Here is a 13,129-nt window from a genome sequence, read left to right as displayed (position 1 = left end):
GTATTAGCTGGGATCAGAATTATTTACGAAACGTTTTACAGCAATATATGCACGTTAGAAATGTATTTATCAGAACGGACAATTGAACTTTCATGATATACGATACAGTGGAACGTACTCGCTACGACGAATATTTGTTCCAAATTCCGTCTATCCGATTCTTGTAAAGTGGGTCACAGAGAAAACCTATTGTATTATGCAATACAATTAGATTTTGACGTAGTTTGAAATTTCAATAGTCGAGTTCGAATTAGGGAAGTAAAGTTGCAACTGAATGTTATTAGTAACCGCCCAGATACACTGCAATACCAGGAGGTCGGTTCAATCCTGGTTAGTGCTATTGTTTTATTTTCTTTACGATAGGCAGTGTTACCATTACTTATAATGAGGATGGAGAAAGCATTACTTTTGTTTTTGGTGTTTGTGGTGTATTTTGGTGAGTTTATACAAATAACAAATTATTGTATTTGACGCAGTAGTTCGTCTCAGTTTTTAAAAAACATGACGTCAGCATTGCTGACGTCACGAATGTCAGGGTTTGGATTTCTATCCATCCTTGAAGGTATGAAATTAAGCGCAGGAAATATTCTTCTCTATTCCAAGCTGAGGAGGTCCGATCGCTTCGACGGTTCGAACAAGTCAGTCCATACCGGCGGGCGCTCGGCTTTTTATAAGAAAATTGGGTGGGGGAACTATTCACTCAATATAACACCTATTAATGGACGGGAAAACATCTCAGCCTAATTTAACATTCCAGAATTAACTAAATATAATTAATTTAATAATCAAACCGTTTTCCATCATTAAAATAGTTAAAATAATCATTTCCGGGCACGTGTTTTTCTTTTATATGTGGTATCCCGCCGTCATATTCTATTGAGTTTTCATATGATTCATTTGTGGCCTTTGGTCTTCGGCAAACGTTAACTGGTTTTAACTTTAAGGTAATACAAGTAAATACACGCGGTATATAATGTATTTAGTAAATATATGTTTGTATAAGAAATAAATTGAAACAATATTAAAATTGTAAATATTTCATTAAAATTAAGACTGAATTCCTTTGAAGTCTGTGTTTAATCAATTTGTTACTTAATTAAACATTTAGAAGTCGTTTCATATTCAAAAATGTTTTTTTAATTCAGTTAACTTTACCCAATAATTTTATTTTATTTTCTATTATACAGCCGACCGACAGCCGACAAAAAAATATATAAACATTTTGTAAATGAAATGCTCGGTTCTACAATTTTAGGACAGTTTACAATCTGTCTAGATTTATTGTGCTTGGTGCAAGCCCGCCGGTGTAGTTACACTCATAACATATGTATAGTAGTTCCACAAATAGCAATATATATTGTGTTCCGGTTCGAAGGGTGAGTGAGCCAGTCTAACTATAGCCCCGATGTACGTTCCTTGTATCTATAGTTACACTTACCGCATCAGTATATGGGTGGAGTTGACTCTTTACAATCAGATGGTGGATGGTAAAGTAATACCATGAACTAACGGTCCTTATAGTTACGGTGACGCTGGTGCTTCTGAAGGCGTGAGGACGTCTTGGAACCGTTCTCCCCAGGGCCGTCTTAAATAGGATACACGAAGCCCCCACCTCATGGCCCCGGGGTCACGCCCTATTTTTTAAATACAAGGCATCGGCGCTACGGTATTGCCGATTTGACCACGGGTTTCCTTAACATAACCGTGTAGCATAAGTAGCCTGTTGGTACCAGCTCCTTCCAAACCTTCAAACCAAACCCTTGGGATAGAGGGGTTTTTTCTCAACCGTGGGATAGTGATGAGTATATAATTGAGTAATATTGTAGTATAAAATACAAACATTGCCCAGTATTAAATTAAGCTACTAAAATTTCATATCATATTTGATTTTTTTTTTGTTAATTCTAATTTTCTTTTACTGCAACTCGACGATCTAAAATAAAGAGTTTTTATTTATATAAAATAAGAAAAACATTATTTATGAAATTAAATCATTAAGGGTCATCACCCTAAATGATTATTTTTTGTTCCGTGTTTATCGAAGAAAAACGTTTTTAAAGATTTCAGATTTGTTATTATTATTTTAAGTGTACACAGGATTATATACTCTATTGCAAGCGTATAGTGGTTAATATATCCAATCAATTGTGTGTGTCAAGATTGTCCCTTCAGGTCAACGATGCCCAATTAGCTCGGCACCAGCTTGTCACCGCGCCCGAACATGTGTCGACATTATTAATCCTATACGTACTAGCATTTGTTTGTGGTACTTTACACACTCGACCTATAATTTTAATTATAGAATATATAAAATTTCTCTTTTTTTATATTGTTTATTCTGTGGTAGCTAATGGGTTTCACTTAGCATAGTACTGTAATTGGTATTTTGTGTAAAACCGAATTATTATCTGATACGGCTGATAAATAAATTACATACTTGAGGTACCTACAATTGATGATTAGATTGGAAAATCGGCCATTTAATGGTATGTAGTCACCATCGCCCATAAAAGTCAGTTTATATAAATACATTACATTAGCAGCCTGTAAATTTCCCACTGCTGGGCTACGGCCTCCTCTCCCTTTGAGAAGGTTTGGAGCATATTCCACCACGCTCCTCCAATGCGGGTTGGTGGAATACACATGGGGCAGAATTTTCTTGAAATTAGACACATGCAGGTTTCCTCACGATGTTTTCCTTAACACAAATTAAGCACATGAAAATTCAGTGGTGCTTGCCTGGGCTTGAACCCGAAATCATCGGTTAAGATGCACGCGTACTAACCACTGGGCCATCTCGGCTCTAAAAGTCAGTATGAAAATATTAATAATAAAGTCTTGATTTATTAATTATGAATTTTCAACTATATCTGCACAATTTCAATAAATATAAAAACAACTTTCAAGCGGTGTTGACTACTTACTAACAGGTGGCCGATTTGCCCATCCGCCTACCCGTGTCAACCGACTTTTAACCTATAGTACGACAATGAATACAAAACGTTAAGCTTAATTAACGTAATTTTGCTTTATACCTGTTCTTAAACTATAATAATCTCTCCTTAGGATCATCTGATTACTATAACAGAGTTTTTGAGAAGCGATTTTCAGATGAGTAGGGTATAAATCCGCTCTGAAACAAATGAGAACCCAGTTCCTCGAAGTTCGCTGAAATTTGTCACAGCATGGACAATCTGCTTCTTGTTCGTATGAATTTCATGATGACACATTTACAGAATATGCGAAAATCACATTTTTTTTTCATGTCATATTTGGCAAACGAGTCACTTTCTACCAGGTGAGCCTCCTGGGCTGGCACCTGGTAAAAAGTGACTACCACCGCCCATGGACGTCTGCAACACAGGGGGGCTTGCATGTGCGTTGCCGACCTTTAAGGAAGGAGTACACTCTTTTCTTGAAGGTTCCCAAGTCGCATCGGTTCGGAAAAAACGCCGGCGGAAGCTAGTTCCACAGAGTGGTCGTGCAAGGCAGAAAATGTCTTAAAATCGCGATGTTGGTAAGAGGTCACCGACCCTACAGATATTTGCACTGTAATTAATATTGAAAACAGATGTTCCTTGTGCCTGAAATAATTCTGAACCGTTATCCTTAAAACTGGGCGTCAAAAACACTAATAATATAATACTACTGCTGTTTGGCGTTGGAAAAATTAATAGTCGTTCTCATCAGTATGGACCTACATATTGCCCAATCGCAAACATTTTAAAATGTTTTGATAGCAACGGTTCGGTTAACGGTTTAAAAACTTTCAATACTCAAATCAGACACCAGGGAACAAAAGATATAAAAAAAAGATAGAATGATACTCCAAATATAACACTGCAGAATAAAATGAAATCCCAAGAAAACAATAAAAAAATCCACCGCTAGGATATCTCAAGCATATCCTCTCTCTTTTGAGGAGTTGGTTTGGAGCTAACTCCACCAGCTGTTCTAATGCGGGTTGTCGTTGTAACTTAAATGTAACACGAAATAATTCAACAGATTAAATAATTCATAAGCGTTTATCCAAACAGTAACAGTTGGTGATTTTGTAAAATTATTAAATTTCTGAATTCATTAATTGTACCAACAAGATGTAAGACGAGGTCGATATTATGTCTTTAATATTTCCCTCCTCTTTGATTGGTCGAAACCATTTTAAACAGATTGTATTATTCATGTATATTCATCAATATTTAATCTATGTCTCTCGGGTTAATCAAATCATGCGTGAATTGGTGAAATGATGAATATACTATAAGACTAATATACTAGCTACCCATTCCGGCTTCACACGGCTAATATAAGGGTCTACATAAAACGTCTACACGTAATGCATATAACTGTATTTACGCAGTGCACGCCTGTAAAGCTTCCCGTATGTAAATTCGAGTGACGGTTCTTCTCGGTAAAATCTACAGTTCGGGTAATTGATTTAAATTTTATATTTAACAAGAAACGTGTGTTTGTATACGCTTTTGTTGCTTCACTTTAACGCTTTGTACGCTCTATCTGTATTTGTTGTTTTATAATCTGAGTGCATAACGTGGACGTATATTTTTATTTGACATTTTATGTAGTTTGTACGTGTTTACAGTGTACAAGTTTTCGAACGTATAAATATTGGATCGAGTTTGCTTCGAAATAAACTCACATTCGCGTGGCGAAGATAACTTTTGTCATTTATTACTTTAAGACCAGTTCTTAGTGTATAAATGTGGAATAATTCGCTTCTCGGTTTCATGCGATTTTGGTCCTTTAGTTATTGCTGTTCTTCATTTTAAATTTATGGCAGCTCCATAATTTTATGAATAAAGTTTTTTATTAGGATAATATATTATAAAACTATACAGTTGGGAATATAATTGATTTTATTTTCGTATGATTTTACGTGTCAAAATCCTGTTTACTTTACCAAGTCATTCTTGATTGTGATGGAAAAAAATAAATAGATAATCATTATTTATAAACTTCGTTCTCTTTCCCTTTTGACATTTCAAATGAATATTAAAACAAACTGATAAAAAAGCAATGACGTTACCAATCTTAGGAGAAAATAATTATGCATGTAGATAGAGAATAGGAAGTAGTAAATTATTACAAGCACAAGAAATATTAGTTAGGAGGAGGGGACTCTTTATATATATATATATATGTTCCTTGTGCTTGCCATGTCCATGATGGAGATTTTCTGATTTATCACAAAAGTTAAACATTATAAACTTTACTTGGTAGTAGTGCTTTGTAAGCCCATCTGGGTATTTTCATCATATATTCTACCGGTAAACGGCAAAAGTATTGTTGTGTTCTGGTTCGAAGGGTGAGTGAGCCAGTGAAACCAGGGATATAATGCTTTAGTCCTTAAGGTCAGTGACGCAATGGTTATCTGAGGCCTGGGTAGTGGTGACCCCTTACGATCGGATGGTGTATTAGAAAGGCAGACTAGCAATAGTCTGCCTTTCTAATTAAAAAATATATTTACTTCAATGCTTCTGATATATTCAAAAAAATCTTGATGAAAATCTCTAATATTTCCGGTTGGAGCAGTGAATTTACAAAAGATGGGAGATGTTTTAAACAAGATTGCGTTATCAAAAAAACACATTATTTTTCCAAACTTTAGCATATCCGTCTAATTTCCGTTTAAAAGGCAAAAAGTGGAATGTACAGATCATTCTGATCTTACTTTTTTTCTCAAATAAATCTCCGTAGACGTATTGTCAGGGCATCTTATCAATGTCTCTTTTCTCTTGTTTTGATTATGACTTAACCTTAATTTTTATGTACCTGCATGTAACTGTGTAAAACAGTCTATGTTTACATGGTCAACTATATTGCCACCAACCTACTTGTATATTTTTTAGATTTAAGTAAATACTAAACGAATTCATTGAGAGACATATTTTTAACGAGAATAATTTCTGTCTGTTTCGCCTCTATATCTTGTCGTAGGAGGAACGTCAACGGAGAACATGGCATTCATTAAACTTCCTACGATAGCATCGATCCACACTTGGAGGGACTTCATATATACTTCTACCCTTTTTTGCCACATGGGAAATCTTTGTAAGATATCCTTATAAAGGAGGGGAATTGCTTTTTGTGGAATTAACTTGCACCATGGAATAAAATATAATCGGATGCTGTGCAACATCTTGTAAGATGTTAAAATATAAATACAGTAAATTTTCAGTAGTAAAAAATAAATTTGATAAAAATTAAAAATATATGTAGTAAAGTGGGTAAAGTACCACCGCATCAAAATGTAGATTTTAGAGAGAAAAATCGGAAAGAACCTTAGTTCCTCTTTTAAACTAATTATTAAACACAATAAATTTATGTAATTATCATGCATGAAAATCAACAAATACTACCTCTTCATTGTACCAAGTTACGTGGATGGGTAAATGTGCAACGTTATTGTCACCACTGGCCATAGATATTGGTGCCGTAAGGAATTTTACTTATTTCTCACATTACCAATATGTCACCTTTTTTGGAAGCTAAGGTGTTATGTCCCTTGTGCCTGTGTGGGTTGTGGTGTTATCGGTGACTCACTGGCTCTTCAAACTAGAACACAAATATTGTGTTGCTGCTTGGCGGTAGAACAAATGATGAGTTGAGTAGAGGGAGAGTAGAGTTGTTACCACAAAGAACTCCAAGTACCAACTCCACAGTTTTTTATATAATCTATATAATATTAATTTCATCTTGTTTTTTAACAATATTTTTGTCATGACATTTAAATTTAATAATCATAAGATCAACAGTTTACGTATTGTATTAAATAATTGAGACGAAAGCGAAGTTTGAAAGCGCTTCAACGATTCAATACACACTGTCTAGCTTTCAAATAGTAGCTGCAGTAAATTTGAACGGTAACATTTTTGACAAGATAGACTTGTCTGAATATAAACGTATTAACTTTGATCGAATATCGATATAATTTTCTTTTTTCGTTCAATGTCTATCATATTTTACGATATATCGAGTTTATCACATCGTTACGTCAGAAAGTCATGAGCCGAATAGTAATAAAATTGCGTAGCTTGGTTCATGATGTTATGTTATAGCCCTTTAGAATAATAGGCCAGTGATTCTCAATCTACAGCTCGTAGTCTTCCAATTTAATGTGTTACTGTATCGTTGCTTTACAATTTATTGTAATTAATATATATAATTTATAATAATTATTGTATCAAAGCAATTTGAAATTAAGAATATCGTTGCTAGAGCGAAGTGAGTGATAGAAATACAGCGGATTAACGTGAAACCATTTAAAATTGATTGATTAATTTTGATAAGGATTAATATTGTGTGTCAAATAATTGGATCTATATTTATCGGGAAATATGGCTAAGTAATTACTCAACCGATTGTCACGTTATTTAGGTATCATCATATTGATGACAGCATTATAAACTGGGCTTTCCCCGATTTTCAGTAAAACTACCTAAAGAAACCTTACCTTACCTTAAATAAAATAAATAAATAAAATAAAAAAATATATTTTTGTTAGCAATTAATTACGGCTGAATTTCAAACAATCAGCGACTGCCAGTACATACATATATATGTATTCACGTCACACATACATGTATACATTGGCCGTCTGGGTACCACTCATCAGATATTATATCGCCGAAAAGCAACTTACTACAGACTATTACCACTACTTATAATTGATATTTGATAGAATATCTGATTGAATTAGTATCCAGTGTATGGATTTTTATCCTTTTATCTTAGATCCCAAGCTATCTGGGTTATAATTGTCTTTGGTCGGTCCTACATGACATCAAAGGACAATTGTACGAGAAATAAAAAATAAAAACACCCAATTGAAAAAGGTCTTACATGAATAATTCTGTTTTCAAACAAACATTTGGGCGAGAAATGTTCAAAGAGTATGTAAAATGCTAAAAGTCTGTTCTTATTCGGGATTCTTTGAATTAAGTCCAAATATTAAATTCACGATTATAAAGAGATAAAACTTGAACATAATCTTAATATCTTTAACATGTCTCAACCTCAGGCTATTTTGCGTGTTTCTATACACACGCAATAATTTATACCATATTGCTATTTATATAAGGTTTAGATTTGTTTGTTGTGTTCATTATATTTTTTTCAAGTGAACGTGTAATTTGATAATACTTCTGTAACGTTTTATTTTACTTACGTATCTGTTTCTAATAAAATAAGTGAGCTTCTAACAAACATGTCAGCCTTTTAGTATTCACTTAACAACAACTATTTTTCTTTTAATGCCAGGCGTCACTTAACTTCGATGATAAACTGTAATTTTGAATACAATCCGCCATATTAAAATACCTTTTAACTAATTACTCGCCCGGCTTCGCTCGTGAAGAATAAGGGTCTACATACATCTTCTATAAAGTAATATTTAATGTGCGCATGTCTTTTTTCCGATAATCATCATGTTTCAGAAGGAAACACCTAAGCCTAAACCTAAGTCTCCATCATAAACCTCCATTGATGCAAATAGTGAAAGCCGAACATGTGTAATTTTTAAATATATCTCGTTCAGACAGATAGACACATGCGGCGGGGGTCTATGTTTTATAATATCAAGTCATTTATAGTCGTTTATTTTGTTTATCGTACGATAAATTCTCAAAGTAAAATCTAACCTGAAATCGTATATATTGAAATTAAGCAAAAAATTCAATTGCTTTATATCTCGTCAAATGTTTGAATTTTCAATATTCTGGGTGTTATTGCGTATAAATTATATTGATATCATGTCATTTTCTTTATTAATAAACTGCATCCGTGTAAAGCCGGCTTCAGGCCCGGGTCTGGTTTACTTGTTTGGGTAATAACTTTTTTAGTAAAAATACTTGGTGGTAGGGTTTTGTGCAAGCCCATCTGGGTAGGTACCACCCACTCATCAGATATTCTCAAACCGCCTAGCAGCAGTACGCAGTATTGTTGTGTTCCGATTTGAAGGTTGAGTGAGCCAGTGTGCCTGCACAAGGGACATATTTATCTTAGTTCAGAAGGTTGTTAGCAAATGGTGATGAAAGGAATGGTTAATATTTCTTACAGAGCTAAAAAAATAAACTTATTGATTTACCTCCATTTTCTATAGAGGATTTTCACAAAGCTACTAAGTAAATATAAAAAAAAAACTTTGTATTTATTTTGAACACACTTTGTAGCACACTTATACTGGATATACTTATCTGGCTAGAAAATCTCGCTGAATTTAGATATAACTCTTAATTGCGGTATGTCTCATCTTTGATCGGTTAATATTATTAAATCTGGAAGGGAAATTGATATTCAATATAAAGTGTAAATAAAAGTTTTATTTACACTTTATATTTAAAAATAATCTTCAACAAATATTCTGGCTTCATTCTGCTGAAAGTCAAAGAGAGTTAAAATTACATTATCATTGAAGATCATTCGTGTCATATAAAAATACACTTAACGCTAGTATATTAATATGTTTATGCTTCCCACATTAAAATGAATGTTGTCCTTCACCACCGAGAGAGAATGTTAAAAAAAATATTAAAAAATAATGTACTTGATAAGTCAGTGGTTGATTGAGGGTTTGAATTCGAAATCTTCGGTTAACATTTACGACTCCACTCACGACTGATAAATAGATTATCAAAAGATTTTAACTTAATTTATATTTTGGCAACACCGGGGAATTTGCTGACGCTTTGCGAGCCTTTACAAAACGTAGATACTCAATATTACGAGTACCAGCTTCACAGACCAAGCGTAAGTAACATACGTATAAAACAATAAATAAGTCTCGTAAAACGTTTGAAACAATAACTGCGGTTCGGTTGCCGTAAATAATTATATTATGATAAAAGCAACGTAACCAATCTAATATAAGTTTATATTTCATATCAAACGAAGCATGAAAACGGATCAAAGTGTATTACAACTTCAGAAACATTTCTCGCAACGACCAACTTCGATTACAAATATTGGAATATTGGGTCAAACGTGTTATATTTCTGTCTTGATAATAATAAAATTTAAGTTCTAAAATGTTTTGTCGATATTTTAATATCATATAAATATCAAATTCAAATTTCGACAATTTTAATTATTTTTTTTAATTTTATGAGTGACGGTTTATAAAATGGTTTAGATTAAACTAGTTTATATGGTTGCGAGGTTCTAAGTTCAAGTACTGGATCAACTGAAAAAAAAAACTATTCTCCGTAGCAGCCATGGCTCGGAAGGCACACATGGCCTTTGGTTCAACGCCTAAACTCATCGTGTACACCTCTGATTGCCACCCTATCACATTATCTATGTGCGCGCACCTGTGCAATAAAATGTCTTCTGCACAGTTGGCTTTTCTCCTTTGAGAATGGATAACATTATATTCCTCTGTTCATTGATGCTAGAATTTAATCAGAAACATGTAGTTTTCTTTACCATCAAGAGCGTGATGACTTATAAGCCAAAATTTAGCACAATAAAATTCTGTGGTGATTCATAATGAGCTTGGCTTGGCTATGCCAGCCTTAATTGTATTTTATGCCTTCAAAATAAGAATTGTTAGTTAGTATACTAAATTAACTTAATTAGGTTAAGATAATTAAGAAGTTAAACGGTAATTAGTAAAATACTGTAATTAATAAGCTGATTAATTGTTTTTTTAATACAAGCCCATAAAACAAGCAACGGAAAATAAGACGAAGGCTAGTAAATTAATTTGTAGCTATAAGAAAATATTGTTATGAAAGTAATTATGTTTAAATACATACAATAGAACTAAAGTATCTGTCTGTATATATACGGCATATATATAGCAAGAGTGAATTACCTATGTATTATTATATTGTGATTTATTAATCCCGGCTATTGCCAGGGTCTTCGGAATTTTGGTTTTTATGTCCTGTTACACGACATCCAACCGTAGCTTGCTTGATCTAGTTCCAGTATATCAAGATATATCTGTCTCTGAAGCTGCGTTAGCCAGTATAACATGGGCACAAAGGACATACTATACTATTTTTTAAGGTAAGCGGCACATTTATGATCTCAAAATGGTTAATATCTCTTACAGTGCCCACGTCTATGGGTAGTGGTGACCATTTAACATCAGGTGGCACATTTGCCCATCTGCTTTATGATGAAAAAAAATACACACATGTTAAGAAAAATCGATGTGTATAAAATTCAATTCTGTCAAATGTACTGATATAGCTTGATGAAATAAGTTCCAAATATTATCTATTAAGAGAGGAGCCTTTTGCATGTTACTTATACCACATGACTTCTCATTTGACCAATTTTTGACCTTTTTTGACTTGACCTATTTTTTTGTCCAATCATTTTTAAAATGTGAAACGTCGTTAAGGATTTATTTTATTTATTCTATTATTACAATAATAAAAGTTCAACATTTTGGAAATAATTCGAAATGTTATGGAAAAGGCTTAACTCATTTTATGTCGGAAAATTCAACTCTGTCGTATGGACTACCAACAGGTAACGCGGAACAATGTTTAATAGTATAGGTTTAAATGTGAAATATTTAGTAACGCTCATTACGATAGATAATCGAGTTTTTCCCGTGCAATATTAGTAGGTATATTCTCTAGTAATAAAACTACCGTATTGAACATTGGGTTCTAAATATAATTAGGTTTTTCAAAGGTTTTCATATTTACTTGCTTGCTTGTTTATTAGTTTGTTTAGTTAGTCAAATCTAGCAATCTAGTTATGCGATGGTTCTGAAATTTAACAACTTCGTTTATAATCCAGGATTTGATTATAAACGACGTAAGTACTGTTCAACGGTTCACAGCATAGCCACGAATTTTTGTATTAATATTAAATGATTGAACCACAGCTCCAAGTAAACAGGAAGATAAATAATTTTCAACAAGACCAATTTACAATGCGTATATTTTTCACTTCTTCCAGCAGAGACTACAATACATTCTCTTATTTATTCTGTGATTAAATATGACTTAAAATATACAAACCTGTTAGTTAAAATAATTTGATAGTAATAGGTTTACATCATGATGTGCAACTATGAAATAGTATACTTAAATTTAGCTTCTGATGAGGAAACTGCTTAACGATCTCAACAATGCAGTTTTTTAAAAGCCTTCAATTGCGATATATCCTTATGATTAACGCCAATCACGGTACTTTAGATGTTATGTCTCCACATGCTCGTTCACCTTGCAGTCCAAAACTCAGCAATACAGAGTGTATCTGTGTCGCGAAGGATGAAGTTAGTGTTGACTACTTATCTTTTAATTAAGAATTTAAAACATTAAACCATGGCTGAGAATTTTATCAAGTATAACTTTATAAATTATTGCTGATATTCGCATATTCCAATAATCACATAATAAGCAAGCTGGAAATGGAATATTCCGAAATATATAATTGAAAATCGATTGAAATATATATGAATATCAGTACGTCGGTTCGGTTCTAAGTAATATGGTTCTCTAAAGTGCATTTACTAAGTGCTAATGAATATAATATACGTTTAGTGGTTGGGAAAGTGAATCGTTGGTCGTAAATGCTATTGTACATAATAAGATGCTTGTTGTAGTGTGTAAGTGATTTCTGTTCAACTTGTGATAAAGGTCACTTTATGAAACATTAAAAAATATATATATTACTACAATAAGTATACATAATTATTTTCTTCCTAATTTAACGGTAATATGTTATAGTTTGTATATTAATCATAATTATAATAATTAAATATAATTTCAACATTCTCAGATGTGCGATCGTACTTTAGACGAGGATAAATCTCGAAGTTCTTTTTTCAAATTGAAATTAAAATACCTTCCAGGTTTTAATCTATTAAACAATGTAAGTAATTATTAGGATTTTAAATCAGCGAAGATAGCAAGTATTATATGATAGTATTCATAATAATTCCAGCCTTAAGGAGTAGAACTCAAATCAAAATCCAACAATGCACGGTACCTATCTATCTGGCAGTTGAATAAGCGATGAGGTGGTCCTATTCAGGCTGTTGTACAGTAGCATTGAAAATTAAGAATTGTCAATAGGATAAAATGTAGCTATTTCTGAAATAAAATATTGTATTTTAACAATAAAGAAAATGTCATTGTAAGATTTT

This window comes from Vanessa atalanta, chromosome 8 (genome assembly GCF_905147765.1).
Source record: "Vanessa atalanta chromosome 8, ilVanAtal1.2, whole genome shotgun sequence".
Classification (NCBI taxonomy): domain Eukaryota; kingdom Metazoa; phylum Arthropoda; class Insecta; order Lepidoptera; family Nymphalidae; genus Vanessa; species Vanessa atalanta.
This window is presented reverse-complemented; position numbering follows the sequence as displayed.